Genomic DNA, 17,493 nt, shown 5'->3' with positions numbered 1-17,493 from the left:
TATTATTAAGAACAATTTGTTGTTAGTTACGAGAGGGTTAATGTCTCGTATTGCTTCATTCCGCACCCTTGCTTGTGAAGTATTGTTTGGAGAACGTGCAGGCACTGAAGTCAACAGCTCCTTCAGAGGGGACGCAACAGCTGACCGTTACGTTTGTTTGTTACGAGAAGAGATAAGTCACTGTGCTTCGTGTTATTTGGTCCCAGTGACACTGCTGGAACTAGAATTATGTAACGCTGTTTATCAGTCGATGCATCGTAACCTGTAAAGCACGGCGTCACAAACAGTTTTGTGAGAACGTTAACGATAAAGAAGTGTATTTTGTTTATGTTCACTTTGACTTCGTGTTTGTGTTACTACGTATATGCCAAATTGTGCGACACTGTTAAGTACAAAGACATTTATCGTGCTTGTCTATAGTGTGACTGACATCTGTGTGTGCAAACATTTGTACAGATCAGTACATTAATAATATTAATACGTTTAGTTTAGTTCATAACGTTTAGTTAACTAGTTTCGTTTTAGTTATTAGGGGAAAAACAACAGGCCGTTACCCACCTAACATTGTGTGTTCAAAGTTGTATAAAGACGTTAGTGTGATTGAGGTTGTTTTCTGTTTTGCTAATTCAGTATAAACACACCGACCTGAAGCGAGTTGTACAACTGCTTCTGGAGCATTTTAGGACGTCAAATAATGAAGCGACCCCTTGCGACTATCGTATGTTCGAACAAATTCGTCTCCAGCTTGAACATAATGAATTCGAAGGAGAAACTATTGACACACTGGACTATGACGACGTCGAATCAGATGGCAATGGGGACGAGGAATCCGATGATACCGACGATGCCAGCGTCGAGCCACCACCGGGAAAGCGTCTGAATTCCGAGAAGGGAGTTGACGCGTACCTAGAATAAGCTTACCGGTTTTGGACATATCAGGCAAAGGACGCCCCTCCTTTCTTTGCAAAGGGAGGGAAGCGGCGGGTGTACTCGTCGGTTACCTCCTAATACAAAAGGCAGCAGCACCGATTTTGACTACTTTATAAATACGAAGATGCGAAGTTGCAGAAGAGTCAATTGAAGCAAATTAACAAACGGATTAAAGATATATTTCTGGCCATGTGACAAACAAATGCGATTGTGCATGATCGTACCATCCGAATATGCGCGTTGCAATTGAAGCAAGAGCTCGGATTGGTCATTCTTTTTGGGCTTCAACATCCTGGTTTTACAGGTTTAAGAAGAAAAACAAGATTGTGTCCTGGTCTATCACGCATAAAGTTGCCAAATCATATCGGCAGGACGGCAAACAGAGGCGGAAATTGGCAGATGAATTCCTCACACGAACGAAGCAAGTGATTGCACAACACAAGCTTCTTCCCTCACAAGTGTCCAATGCTGACCAAAGCCGTTTCGACAAAGAGCTGCATTCTGGACGGATTTTGTCTTCCAAGGTGAGAAGAGAATATACGCTGAAGTTGGATCTGCATCAGTTACTACCCATTCATACATGATCTATCCTGTTGTTTACATTGATGGGAAATTCCCATGTGTCTCCTCTGTACTGAGTCAAGTGGCCACTTTCCAGCCATCAAACGTCCCGATCCACCCAATACTCGTTCATATGTTGGTAAAAGTGCAAATATGACAAAGGACAACCTGAAAGAGTTCGTGGCTGACGTTTTCTGGCCTACTATAGAGCGAGCTGTTCCTCGTTGATTCATGAATGAAGAGTTGATGCAGAAACCGGACAATGTTGAACTTACCGGACTCCTTATCCCTGATGGTTGCACGCCACTCTTACAACCGCTGGAAGTGTTCTTCTGTCCTTATAAGAATTTCATAAAATATATAACAGACACCGTTCTTCTGTCATCTGACTTCAAAATATGGCAGCGGGACAACTTCATTAACTTGCAATCGCTCACCCACTTCCAGTTTACAGCACTAAGATTCCGAACTATGATTAGATATGCTTTCTACAAAACTGGATATTTGCAAACAGCACCTGGCCCATTCATGACACTTGTAGACTACTGCTTCTACTTCAATACTGTCTACAGCTGTGACGAGCCACTGTTATCTCCATTTTTGTATCAACCACACAATCATTCTTGAAGTCCATAACAGTTGCAGTTAGACAGAGGTCTCAAACTATTTGCCACTATTGATTTCAATAGACGATGCGCGTCAAGACCCATATGTCATATGACCCCTTTCCGGTATATTCTTCTTGCGCTAATTCCAACAAGGCGGCTTTTCAGATGTCCCCCATTATTTACATTCTGCCTATTCAATGGAGGTCTACATCCATTCCTCATATCCAGCATTTGACCTCAATCCCTCTACTTGTTTCAAAATTAACATGGTATTTCTAGATATTTTCTACGTTCTATCTTCGCACTTTGCCCTCATTTATCTTCCATCTGCCACTAAACACCCTGTTTTTCAATGTTTCTTTTGGTGCTGAATCCAATACTAGCAATCATTTTCAGCAATTGAATCCATAATATCGGAATAGTCCCTTGTCAGATATTAGTGATGAAAAGGGACTAAGAAAACAGCCTCTGACGCATATGGTCTCAGGTTTGATTGCCGAGAGACCACAAAATTTGATTGAGCATAGTAAGACGATTGGAGTGAAGGCTGCTCCAATAATATCGAACATACGGTTTAGAAAGTCAGAAAGAATGGTGATTACATACCGCCTAAGAAGCAAGCTGAGTGTTTAGATCTCTTGGTGTACTATAACATCACTATGCGGTATTCTTACGTAATATATTGTTCTATAATACATTAAAAATAATTGTAACATGAATTGTTTAATATATTTTGAACTAATTGATGTATTATAATATTGTTGTATACTCTTCATAATTTAATAGTTAATAAAAATAAAAAGGCAAAACTTTTCGAATCAAATGACATTAACGTATATTTAAATATAAGCATATGCAAAACGTTATAATTTCAAATGAATACTTGTCACGTATATTATAGTATGCGTAAAAGATAACTTACCCAATGATGAAGACTTAAATGTAAAAGTGGTTAATTTACACCAGCAACATTATTTTTTCAATACGAAAGAGAATTTTCCCTTACAAAAATCTGATGTTGGTTAGATGAGCAGTTTACTGCCTCTTCCGACTGACGTTTATAAAGTTACAAAAGAAGTACTATAATTATGTAGTGCTTAATTGAATATCCAATAAGAATCTCCAAACTGAGACTTGTAGACTAAATCTCTGTTAATTATTAACATAAATTGAGGAGAGATTAAACGTGTCTTAAACTTTTTTTTTTTAAGGAACTAAACTTTTTTTTTTTAATCTAACGATGTTAACTCTAACAAATGTAAGAATAGAAATAATCTTACCACGTATAGCACACTAAAAATAGTTTGACGAGCTGAAAAAATTCTTTAAAAAGCTGAAATTTTCAAGATTTGCTCTTTGTGTCAAATACAATGAAACCTCAAAAGTCCCAAAATATCCCATGTGAGCTTCATCCTCAAAATGGCGGTCAAAGATGGCAGCCATCCCATACGCACCTGGTTTTCTGTTTCAGCCTGTATCTTGCAAACTAACAACGATATTTCAATTTAGAAGACACCATTTTACTGTGCAGGAACTGCACTTTAATTTGATATATTATACATTTAAATAAAATTACACCCAAAACCGTTATTCATGATCAAAGTTGATAGTTTCGGGATTTTAGAAAGGCTTTCTGTAGTCTCCTAAACCATTAAAAAATAGTGAAAACATATTCATATATTTTCGATTGTGTGTTTCATAAGCTGGATTTTAGAAGAAAGATCATCAACATCGGATCATAATTTTTCGAGATATTTACTCTGTTGTGAGCCTAACTGTTAGCGATGACTTAAAAGAAAAATACTAACTGGTGGTTAAATATCATTCTTTATATTTAGTTTGCCTGGTGTTTGCTAGAGAATGTGAACACCTAATTTTAAAAATTAGGCGATGGTTGCAGACATTTTCGACATTGTCCTCTCTATCTCAATAGACAGTTTTAGAAGTATAGCTATCAAACACTACTGCACCGCATGGAGTAAAACGTCGTTGTACAAAGTCAACATATTTTTCACATATCGCATCGTAGTGTCCGATTTGTTCCAACTTATTCAATGAAGAAGATATCCTCCATCTATCACAGACACAAAATTTTGCGCTGCTCTTACACACGGCTCAACAATTTCAACTACTTTCGAAAGAGTGGATTTAGCATTCTTTCTTATTGACACCTCATCAAATAGAGATGGAGCCATGTAATTCATATTTGAGATACTCGCGAAGATTCTTCCTTGAATAAAGTAGTGCTGCAATTCTACTGAATATCTGCAACGGATTGGTAGACATTTTGCTCTCGAATTTTAATGGTATTGTTTGTAGTAGATATAGAAATAACTTGTTTCTTTCTTTTCAATTTTACAGTTCCAAAGTAACAACCTATCATCTTGTTTAATGACGCTTCAACAATCTTCTTTGCTTGTTCAGAGTTTATCTGAGTGTCAGCAACTAAGCCCTTGCAGTGTTCATGAGTAAGTCTTTTCGTGCTGAGTTTTCAAAGGGATCATGAAGGGATAACCAACCAGTCAGACAACTTCTTTAGATCCTGATTATCTCATGTCTGGTGGAAAAGTCTACGCTCAACATGTTCTGAAGACACAAAATGTTTATGGTTAAAGTTTTCTAATGCTTCAGTGTCTTTTATGGTGATAGGAAACGCTAGTATCCATCTAGCAAATGTTGAGTCTATTATTTCTCGGCCTTGAGTTATCTCTCCAGAAAGTTTCACTGACTTCACTAAAGTTTGTTCAATGATTATATCTGATGCAACTCCATTCTAATATCTATTTTTCTGCGAATGATAATATATCCTTGTTCTGTAAATTTGCTGTAATCCGCAGGGTTCATTTTCTCCATCGAAGCTTTCATCTGCTTAACATATAGATGCGCACATTTAGCATAAAAGTGATGGCCAGCTGCGTGGAAGTACGATTGCATGTAAATGTAATTCCTACTCTCCAGTGCGATCCGCTGTGATGTATAATAGTACGAGGTTGACTTGTTCAATGTATTGTAACCACGACGAGGAACATAATAATTTGTAGCTCCATCTTCAGGAGGTGTACTTATTCTGATACCCCCATGCTATAGAAAGTTTCATGACCATCTAGTGTTCTCGTATTGACGTCATCGTTATCAAAGACCCACTAAATAAAATGTAATAACGGTTGTGGAGTACAATATGATATACTTGAGAATTCGTTTCGTCTAGTCTCACTATATCTTGTACAAATTCCAGGACTTTGAAAGATATCAATTGTCTTCCTAGAATCAAAATGACGCAGGCTGTATCTTCTATAGCAAGCTGATTGGGAGATATAAAAATTATGGGTCTGCATAACGAAATAATAGAACTACATATCATACTCTGTTTTTGGGCTATCCTGAAATTACTTTTCTTTTCTTTGTTGATGTCATTTCTTCGGTCATATGTTTTAGTGGTGGTGGGATGAGATCATTTGTGCCCCTCAAAGATTTGTTCTGCTTGAGAATATGACACATTATCATATACTTTGAATTGAATATTTTCTTTAATTATTTTTGCTGTCATAGTATTGTATAATGCGAGCTCTTTTACTTTTCTCGTTCTTTTATCATACCAAGCATGGAGTAGCAGTCTCTTACTTGCTCCCTTGAAAGCTAGAATTGATTCCCTCCCATAACCAATGCACCCTTTGTAACGATCAGTCGTTCACCAAATCTCTTTTAAAGAAACTTTTTCACGTTCTGTTGAATAAATTTAATATATATATATATATATATATTTAATATATATATATATATAGAACAATATTTAACCACCAGTTAGTGCTTTTTCCTTAATTACCGCCAACAGCTAGGCTCACAACGGAGTAAATATCTCGAAAAGTTATGATCCGATTTTGATGATCTCTTCTTTAAAATGCAGCTTTTGAAATACACAATCGAAAATATATGAACATGTTTTCACTATTTTCTAATGGAGCTTAAGCACAATTTTCAGGAGCTTAAGCGCAAAGTACTACAGAATACCTTTCTAAAATGCCGAAACTATCAATTTTGATCACGAATAACGGTTTTGGGTGTGATTTTGTTTGAATGTATAATATATCAAATTGAAGTGCAATTCCTGCATAGTAAAATGGTGTCTTCTAAATTGAAATATCGTTATTGGTTTGCCAGATACAGGTTGAAATAGAAAACTAGGAGTGTATGGGGTGACGGCCATCTTTGACTGCCATTTTGAGGATGAAGCTCACATGGGATATTTTGGGACTTTTGAGGTTTCATTGTATTTGGCACAAAGAACAAATCATGACAATTTCAGTTTTTTAGAATTATTTCAGCTCGAGCCCCTTTTTGGGTCTTTGTTTATTGAGTATGTCACTATTTATACACGGTGTTTCAAAACAACACCAACAACGTTTGGGAGGTGATTCCTGACACCAAGATAAGACAAAAAGTATAGGCCAATCTGAGTGCACAAATGCTTCCTTTCGGAGTTATAGGCTGCTGAAAACTTGAAAAAATGAAGTTTGAAGGTCCATAGCTCCAAAACTATATCTACCGTAGTCGAGCCAAGACTTCACTTAGGAACTAATATGCGGACTATCCAAAAATAAATGTTTCAGAATCCTAAGATACTCACGCAACAATTTTTCGAGAGGCAGTTTGGCTACGGGCATATAATTTGAAGTACTCACCAAGTACCTCTATAAAAATCTTTGCGGAAGTACAGTAGGATTCTGAAACATGGATATTTGGATAGGGCACATACTAGTTCCTACGTGAAGTCTTGACCCGACTACGGTAGGTCCCATAGTTTTGGAGTTATGGACCTTTAAAGTTCATTTTTTCGAGTTTTCGGCAGCCTATAACTCCGAAAGGAAGCATTTGTGCACCCAGGATGGTCCATACTTTTCGTCCTATCTTGGTATCAGGAATCACCTCTCAACGTTGTCGCTGTTGTTTTGAAACACCCTGTATACATATGTATTTAGTGGATCAAGTTGAAAGTACGTGTTCTTTTACTGACACAGAAAGATCATAAACTTCTCTAGTTAGTGGACTATCCAATTAGAGTTAGGTTTACTGTACAGTGGTAGAGAATAGGTTTTGTGTTAAACAAAGCGACTACAAAATAATAAAATATAGGTTTATCGCCTGTGTATTATATATATTCCTAGGTACATGGACGTCTCTTGCAGGGGGACAGGGGGGACGCGTCCCTTCCAAATATTTTGAGTACGAGATAAATGGATCAATGCTGAAAGTATTCAGATCTATATGGAAGAAGTAAAAGCATAAGCAGAACAAATTAAATTTGTCTGTTGTTGAACATTAGGTTAATGTGATGAAAATATCTGCCTGATGTTTGTCGCTTTCAAAGAAAGATTTTTTAAGTTACACTAACTCCAATCTTGGTTAGTCAAAGTAGCGTAGGATGCAGGTACACAATTTTTTCATTGCTTAACTAGCAACAATTGGTTTCCATGACGAAGGAAGACTGGAGAAGGAAAGGAAAGGATACATAGAAAGTTTATCTGCGAATTAAGAAGGAAAATCCACAAAGACAGGGAAATATACAATAGAAGGGAAGGTTACAAGAGGAATTTTAAAAAGATAGAGAAATTTGAATATTACATATGAGGGTAAATTTCATGGGAATACTGTAGAAGGGTAGCAAGAGACAACTACTACGAACATATAGAAACTAAAGATAGAAATGAGTGTTTAATGAGCGAATTGAGCTTGAGGAAGATGGAAAGAATACATTGAGGAGCCGGATGACAGCAAGAATGAACTGTACATTTTAGACATTAAAACGGAAAACGAAGTAATCGAGGATGGTTCATTGGACAAAAACATACAGCGAGATGATGAACAAAAAGGTAGGTAGTATACTTTTTGAGTTTATTAAGAATACAGAAGAAGAATGAAAATCAAAAATTTAAAATTCGCAATCAAATCAAGTGTCATCGTAAGTCTTCTTTCAGAGTGTTAAGATTTTGTTAGCTAAAAAATCGAAATATATGAGAACTATAAAACTACACTGCTGCAAATGCGTTTCAGAACACTGAGTAGGAATTCACCGGTAGGAATGTCAAGGTGAAGAAATCACCTAATAACCATATTATACGGTGTATGTAAACTTTTGTTTTTCGGCAAGTAGCCTACCAGTGATGGAAGAAAATTATGATGAGTTGTGTTAGTAAAGCTAGAAAGAGTGGATTCTGTAGATTCCAGTTTACTCATAATTTTGACGTAGCTTTAGTTGGGATCTAGCCTTCTAGTCGTCCCCGTCCCCCTCAATTTTAACATGCTAGAGACGCCTATGCCTAGGTATATATCGGTGATAAATCTTGCAACTTTTTTTAAATTAATAAATACGAAGTGCTGAAATTTCTATCATACAAATATTGCCGGGGAACATTATTTGTCACACATTGCAATACAACCAGGTTAACAGTGTTGTTAAACGAAAATAAGGGTATATTTTTTCAATGGCCAGTGCATATCCAAAGTACCTGGTGTGTTGGATATTCAGGTCATCATATGAAGTATTTCGAACAAGTACAAACAAAGTTACAAAGAATTGAAAATTTTACTTTCTTCAAAGGACTTTATTTCGAAAAAGTGTGCTTAGATAAGTAATCACATCCAAGTAGGTTGTAGGTTTTGAATAAACATAAAGATCATAATACCGCTTACAGCAATTTGATATCTGACCCTTCCGGAGATATGAAATAATAATAAGAATTGCTATATTGTTTAAAACGGCGTTTTTGTGGGAACTTTGTAAAACGGTTGTTGCTTTTCTTTTTGCTTCTACAACATCCTAAGAATAGTTTTTTTGGCAGGCGTTCTCGGACTTACATAAGTTTGAGCAGTGTTACAAACTTTACTAGTGTTTACCATATCTTCAAAACAATTTGAGATATCAAATTGTTGTGAACGTCATGCTTTTATATCTATTGAATACCATTTGTGTGACTGGATGAGGTACTTATCTAAGCAGTTTTTGAAATAAAGGCTTTTGAAAGAGTCATATTTTCGATCACTTGGAACTCTCATTGCTATTCATTCGAAATTCAATTATCATGACCATAGTATTAGACACTAAACTACTTTAGGTGTGCTTTGTCCCGTCCGTCTTCCTTGCGTTATTACTACTGAGCTCTCGTGGCTATGTGGATAGCGTGCGTGCCTTTGGAATGGGAGACCCGGGTTCGATTCCTAGTGGGAGCTCATGTACTTCGGATCCCACATTAAGCTGTATGTCCACGTTTCATATAGCCTCGCTGCTGAACGAGACTCCAAACTCAAATCTAAGTAACTAAGCGTTGCTGCTGTAGAAGTGCAAGTCACCAAAATTTGGCTGTTTGTGGTACTATAGCGTCCTTAGTTTGCAACACTGAATGACAAATATGATATTCTAAGTTTTCGTTTGACATGTAGATTTGAAATGTGAAATAACATGACGCAGCACCATTGAAAAAAATAACTTTATACTGGGATCGAAACACCGTTAAGATGGTGGTATCAGGAGAATTTCATACAATGTCCCCCTGCCGATATTTGCGTGACACAAAACGTCAGCATGTTTTATCAGTTAGTTTAAAGTTAGTATTGCGTATCAATAGATAGTCCACCTTATATATTGAAAAATAACATTAAAATATAATATCGTTCTAAACTCAGAGGTCTTCAATCTTCCTGTAACTTGGAACTCGCCCTTAACATCATCTTCCTCAATCAATGAGCGCGAAGTTATCTGAGCTTCATTAAGGTCAGGCAAAATTGGCACCTGAAAATGCTAAAATACATGATATGAAAGTACTTGTATTTTTATATGTAAAGGACGAATTGGAAACACCAAAAGAATAACGAAATGCAGAGAAGTCTACCTGTAAAAATTACTTTAAGCTACCCATGAGGTATATTACGTTTTTATCCTTCTTACGCGTGATATTGTAAGTATAGGGATGTCCAAATCAAACTTTATTTTTATTACTCCAACGCCGAGTAGTTCACCAAATATTCGTAGAAAATTACAAATACTCAATATGTTGTCTCTTGCGGACGTTTCTCCCATACGTTTTGTTACTCAATGGAAACGACTGTGGCTACAAACCTTCATCGAACTACTGGTATGATGACAGAGTTTGTACATCAGATCTTTGATATATCCCCAGGAAGGAAATGAATCACAGGGAATTGACTCAGATGATCTTAATGCACAGAATAAAAGAGAAGAATGAAGAGAAGCACGCAAAAACGTTTTCTGTTTATGAGTACAACACATAATTACGACAGTGCCACTCCAAGCAAAGAAAAAGTGCAGTTACGCTGGGCTCTTGTTCTACTAAAACGTAGTGCTTCTTTTAAAAGCTAGCTGTCTGAGGTAGTTTATTCATTGAGTGAGGTAATACAGGAGAGTATTCCCTTAGAAACAAATTTATATTTGTGGAAAACGCCGAAACCTGCATTCCATTGATTTGAGAGAATGGCATTTTGTTCTAACAAAATTTGTCGAAGGTCGTTATCAGAAAGGGTAGGACCAAGGAAACTTAAAAAAAAAAAAAAAAAAAAAAAAAAAAAAAAAAAAACCGTTAAACAGCAAAAGAAGTCGATTACTAAATTGTTTCATAGCTTTTAGATAAAGATATATTATAATGCTAATACCATACCTCGATATAATTTCTATCCCAAATAACGAGGAAACGAATTTCAGAAATTGACCTACAATTAAGTCTGAATCTATCTACAGTATGCTGTGAGGATTAAAATAAGAAAAATCAACTCCTTTCGGTTTTTTTTAAGTTTTCTACTTACTCTTTGGTGATGCTCCTGGTCAAATTTGGTTAGCTCATTGTCAGTCCTTCAAATTAATGTATGCAAGTTTCGGATTTGTTTTCAAAGAGCTGGACAACCAATATTAAATATGATGTTTCATCATTCATATTCCTGCAAATGGAAATCAACTTATTTTTTAATTTTGATTTCGCTATATGTCAAAAAATAAACTAAAGTGACCACATAGAAAAAAAAAAAAAAAAAAAAAAAAAAAACACTATTCGCCTTCCAAATAACCATGTGCAAAACTTGCAGAGGAAGTCAGATTTGAACTAACCAATAGTGTCTAATTCAAAACGTAAAGGATGTTGTACCAATAATCTCATCTTGATGAAGTTCTTCGAGATTCTCAACTTTATGAAGAAAGAAAGAAAAAAACGCAGTGTCTCTCAGATCGTATATTACGTCTAACTGCTTCCTGTAAGTCAACAGCGTTTGATAACATTTGTGATTATTACCTCAAAATATATTTTTTTAATATAATACTGTGGAGCTCAAAGCCAATTTCAACTTCTTTTCCACGTAGACTTTCTGGCTTGTTTTTGTGAGTAGAATTACTTCCCAAACTCTGTAACACGAATCATGAAACACCCTATGCATGTATACAGGGTGAGAGGGGAGTGTAAGTCCTTATTTTCAAATGTTTACTTTTCGTTATATGTAAATATAACGATCAAACGTTGCTTTACTATATCATGTATACCATTACTTATGATCTGTTTCCTATTAGGTTTTTTTTTTTTTTTTTTTTTTTTTTTTTTTTTTTTTTTTTAAGTATTAAGCTTTTGAAGGTCAACATTTAGAATACATTTATTGTGATCTCAAAATATGAATATGAAGTCACATGGGCTCAGTTTTGTTCGATGACCTCCTGCCATTTTTCCGCCAACACCATAAAATCCCGTCGCTATAAACTTCTGTGGTTTCTGATCAAACATTGTGTCACGTAGTTTCTACAGCTCTAGAACGTCTGAAACTATCTAAACACCACTTAGAGAGTTCTGCAGAGACTGAAACAAATGATAGTCGGACAATATCAGATCTTGGCTATATGGTAAATGCATTAAATCCTCCTAGCCAAGTTTTCTCAACTTCTAACGGGTCGCTAAAGATGTATGCGGTCTGGTGTTGTTAGCGTGATATACGACACCCTTTCTGTTGACAAGTTCCGGCCATTTCTTTTGAATTGTTACGTGCACTCAGGCTAATTGCCGACAGTATATGTCCTAGTCTGTGTTCTACCCGGTGGCAGCAGTTCATGATGCACGATGTCCTTTCAGTCCCACCAAACACGTAGCATAGCCATCCTGTGGCTGTGGTGCTGCTTCTCGCTTCCACGAGCCTTGTCGCACAGTAGTGTTGTACGTTATCAACTTTTTATCACTCGTAAAGAACCACTTTAGAAATAGCTCGAGTTCAATATGTTTCGGTAGAGATTCGCAGATAACAAATCGATCGAGTAACTTTTTTGCAGTCAGATCATGTTACACCCAAATATCGAGCTTCTTTTTGTGGCCAGCTTTCTTCAAATGGTTCAACACTATTTGATGATGGATGTTTAGATCATTGGTGATGTCATGATTGCTTACATCCCGGTCTTGTTCCTCTTTCGTCAGGATATCATCTACTTTTTCTGTGATTGGTCGCCTACTGCCAAAAGCAACTCAAACATCGGAATTTCCGGAACGAAAGCGAATCTTTTGGCTGTTGCTCTTCATAACGTATCTTGCCCATAAACAGAGCAAATTTCTTCGCCGACCTGCGCAGCATTTGCGTCTTTATCGAAATAAAATGGTAAAATGTTACACAGTTTTGCAGAATGTTACTCATTTCTATTGTGTAATACTTTACGTCTGGTTATAAGAATTCCAGCACTTTTTGCACACCTACTAGCTTTTTAACTGTCAGCTGTTAAATGACAGACGGGACCACTGTGAATCGTATCCTGCGATTTTACACTAACTCCATAGTGCGCAAAATGCTAATTAAATTTAAGAGAACCTGATATTTATTTGTTTCTTGCTTTGTGTGTTTAACAGAATCACGCGAGCGGACCTCGTAAGACTGTAATGTTACTACGTCCGTTACTAACACGACAACTTTAACGACAGCAGATTTTTTATTCTTTTTTAAAGATAAAGCGATTACTTCGGCCGAGTTAACCCTTTTAATAAACACAGCATCTGGACAGAGGGAATGAATGTGGTTTATAAGTCTGATTTGCGTTTGTCAAATAAGTCATTCAATACCCAATCATATGCTTAGATAGCTTTTAGGGTGTCCATTTTTTGTCTCAGAAAAAAAAAAAACTAATAGCCGTCCCTAGAAGGTTAATGACCACCGGCAGTGCATCAAATTTTTGGAGAACTGGCAACAGGTTAGCTTTGATGAGATAACACTGGATATTCATGCACTGGCAATATTTTGTTAGTGCTGCATTGAAAATTAAATAAAATCTTATGCCGGCTAGGTTAAAGGAGACGGTGATGATGAGAAATGAATTAAATGGTGGAATGAAAAAAGTGGAAGGAAACGGGAGAACCCCGAGAAAACCCCGCACGCGGTGTTTGTCCATCACAAAAGCTCACTTGACGCGAGCTGGGATCAAACCAAGGACCCCATACATAGTGCTGTATTAAGTGATACGATGCAGTGCAGACGGATTTATGTATGTAATAGGCAAAGAGTACAAATTAAATGTGTGTGTTAGCGTTTTCATGACCGTCAATCTGCTGCACGTATCGAAAGCAACAGTGTCTGATGATGACGTAAGGAACTTGTGGCAAGACAGCATAAAGAAGAAGAATAATGGAATAGTAGAAGAGGAAAAAAGCCTAAATAAGGATTTTTGCCGAATATTCAAGGCGATTGTCACACAAACAAGTGCAGAACTCAAATCAGGATCTGGAACGATATTTTTCTACAATCACAGTCCGACGAGAGGTACAACACCCCAATATCCGCGGTCGAGTTGCGATTTCGAAACTTCTGACTATATTGCCACTAACGTGGTAATGCCAAAAGTTCTTGCCGAGAACACGGATCGGCGATAACTAGGAGAGAGTAATATAGTTCTGTGAATAATCTTTCTCCTCGTGTCCAGGGTATATGTGATGGCCACTGAAAGCAGGATATGCTCTGGACATTCTATTTCCTACTGTTAAACATGGTAGTGGATCTGTACTGGATGTGAACTGTAATTACATGACAATCCATTGGTCCTGTTATTATTCTTACACAGTGGTTCTCAAGCTGGGGGCGTAAGCCACTGGCACGAATAAAGTATATTTGTAATTACGAATATTGTAACAGAATGCGTTAAATTAAATACCATATAAATATAAAAATACTATTAAGAACTGTAGTTCGATCAAGAACAAAGCCGATAAAAAATAATACTGCACTACAATGGTATGCAGAAGTTTTGGAGGAAATAAATATAAATTGGTGAGAATTATTTTATTTCACTGCCCGAAAAAGAAAAAAAAAAGTGGAAGGAGTAGTTCGATGTCAAGAAACCGCAAAAGGTGCCAGACCTACAAGCAGCAAGGAGGAATGAGGCGCCAGGTAAACAAGGTTGGGAATAATTGTTCTCAAAGGAGGAATGTCGAGTGGTTATGTGGACATTGTACGTACCAGACATCCTACAGTATAACATTGTCACTTTTTCTGGGAATACCTTCTGCTAATGAGGAAAAAAAGAAGCAGAAGTTACTCCCAAAAGAAACTAAGGAATATAGTAATGCGGCACTATTATTTTATAACGGTTTTTATGCAATTTATTGATTTCTCTAAAATTTCAAATTTCGTGCACTTCGTAACCAAGATTATACTCAACAATGCCAACTATTCAAATACGCTGCTAATTTTTAGAATTAAGTATTATCAATTATTATTTCCAAGACACCATCCTTGGTTTATACAGAACGAAGTAGTCTGCAACTCGTCACCAAAATATGACGATTTTCAATACTATTTTATATTCTTAATTCTTCGATATTCCAAAAATGACAGGGAATTTCCGTATTCTCACCTTCAATTTTCATGTTATTTGCTCGGTCATTTAGTGCCTAAAGTTTTACATCTTGTATTTCCAGCAAATCTTCATTTCTCAGTATCATTTTGAAAGGGAAGATAAAAATAACCCATCACTATGTAGCAATAGTTCTATACCAACACATTCCAACATTTCAGTATGTTTTAAAAATAAATAAACAGTGGAGTTCCTCGGACTTCGTAAATCGGGGAGTTTTCCATCGCGCGAGGGAATTTATTTAAACATAATTATCTCGGGACCCAACAAATAATTAATGATAGCATTCCACGTCTATATCACATTATATCCCTCCAACTGAATCCCGAGATTCCATCATTTTCGCCCAAATAAATTATTTCCAAATAGGACAAAGGCCGTAACCATATTTCGATTAGAGTACTAATATTTGGGTATTTCCACAATAATATGTTGTGACGATTTAATTGCAACTTGAACAGTATTGTGTCAATTTAATTATTTCAAAATGAATATACTTGAACATGAATGTACTTCGCTGTTTATTATTAACACACGGTCCGTAATCATATTTAAATTTGAGCATCAGTATTTATGTTACCGCAAATTAGTTGCTGGCCAAACTAAACAAAAAAGTAAATGTAGACATTTAGAGCTCTTAAAGCGCGATTTTAACGTATAGTGTGCAGCAGGCCAAAGGCTCGGACACAACAATTCAACTTTATTTATGATATTCAAACCAGACATACGTGTAACTTGCGTTAAAAGGGTTAAATCTATCTCAGTCAATGAAGTTAGTAAGCGCATGATCAGGTGAAGTTCTCACAAAATGGACTTATGTGACTAAATTTGACAACCCATTCCGAAAGTCAACAAGTAACCTAATTGATAAAGTTTGTTAATTTCTGAGAAAAAATATCCTGATACAGTAAAATGTCGTCGTAACGAACACCAAGCATAATGAAATGTTCAGAATTGTGATTATTATTATTATTATTATTATTACCGTTTCGTTTCTCTTAATGCGTATTACAACAGTTCATTGTAACGAATTTCGAACCTTTTTTTGTCTACTTATTTTTCCAAAAAATATTAGCAATTCATCCTGCTTTAGAATATATTTTTCTTATTACCTTACTTTATTATTTAGATGAAATGGCAGCTATTTTTCTCTTACACGCACGCGATCAGTTGAGCTGGATAGCGACTTGAAATTAACCATTGCGCGTTATTCCACTACATAAGTTTTGTAGTTCATTTCGAAACATAAAGTCCTCGTTACATAATTCCCCTGAAGGTAACTACAATCTCATTGGGAAGAAAATTGTAATATATATCAAATAATCCACACTTAAGAGCCGCTCTTTGTGTTCTACTGCGTAAGTAGAGTATCAGGAAATGCTGCCTGGTAAATATTAGGAATGTCTCCTGGTATTGAAGACATTATGTTTTGAAATGTACAACACGAGAAGTAAGGATCTAATTCGTGGCCAAGATAGATAGCTTTTATCTATCTATCTATCTATATATATATATATGATATATAAACGTATATATACTTCAGTATAAATCTGGAACCCTTAGAGCAATTTTAACCAAACTTAGTTCTCATATAACAATCTTGGAAAGAATACTCCCCTAGCACATCTAGGGAGGAATGAGAGGGAATGAAATATGAAAATGACCGAAAACTACCGATATTAGTGTCAAATCCATGATTTTATGGGTTGTTAAGATGAATAGTGACACTCCAGATGCCGTTTAACTTCATATTCAGCCCCCGTTTGTACCCTGGGAGGAATGGTGAAATGTAATATATTGAAAACGACCGATACATGTCGAATTCGTAGTTTTCAGGGTTCCTAAGTTTATTGGTAACACTTCGGATGTCCTTTACGTTCAAGTTCAGGTCTCAGTGAGGGCTAATATTCTCTAGTTCTCCTAGGAAGGCATGGAAAGTACGGAATGTCTAAAAATAATCGAAAATGACTTGTATTAGTACCGAATACATAATTTTCGGGGTCCCTGAGATGAATAGTGACACATTCGATGCCGGTTAAGTTCACATTTAGTCCCCGTTAGCACCTTCGAGAAGGTGAATACAAATAATCGAAAAACCGATATTAGTGTCCAATCTATAGTTTACGGTATCTCTGAGATAAATTGTCACATTTCCGATACTTCTGAAGTCCAGGCTCAGGCCCCATCAGCATAGGAGGGTGAGAAGGGGTGAAAAATAAAATGTCTCACACGAACGCGATTAGTGTCGAATCCATGGTTTCGGGGTCGCTAAGTTGTTAGGTGACAATCTTGATTAATTTAAGCCCAAGTTTAGGTAAGAATGGGCATGTCAGCTCGATAGACGCTACTCGTACGTGTATCTATCTATCTATATATATATACAGGGGTTGGACAAAAAAATCTAAAATGTTTGCAAAAGTGTGAAAATCATACCTAGTATGGTGTGGGGCCTCCTTTTGCGTCCAAAACAGCTTGGATCCGATGTGGAATGGACGTATACAGCTCCTGAATCGTGGTGTGTGGAATTTT

The sequence above is a fragment of the Thermobia domestica genome, chromosome 11 (assembly GCF_964235325.1).
Source record: "Thermobia domestica chromosome 11, izTheDome1.hap1.1, whole genome shotgun sequence".
Taxonomy (NCBI): Eukaryota; Metazoa; Arthropoda; class Insecta; order Zygentoma; family Lepismatidae; genus Thermobia; species Thermobia domestica.
The sequence above is the reverse complement of the archived record's forward strand: the minus strand, read 5'-3'. Positions refer to the sequence as shown.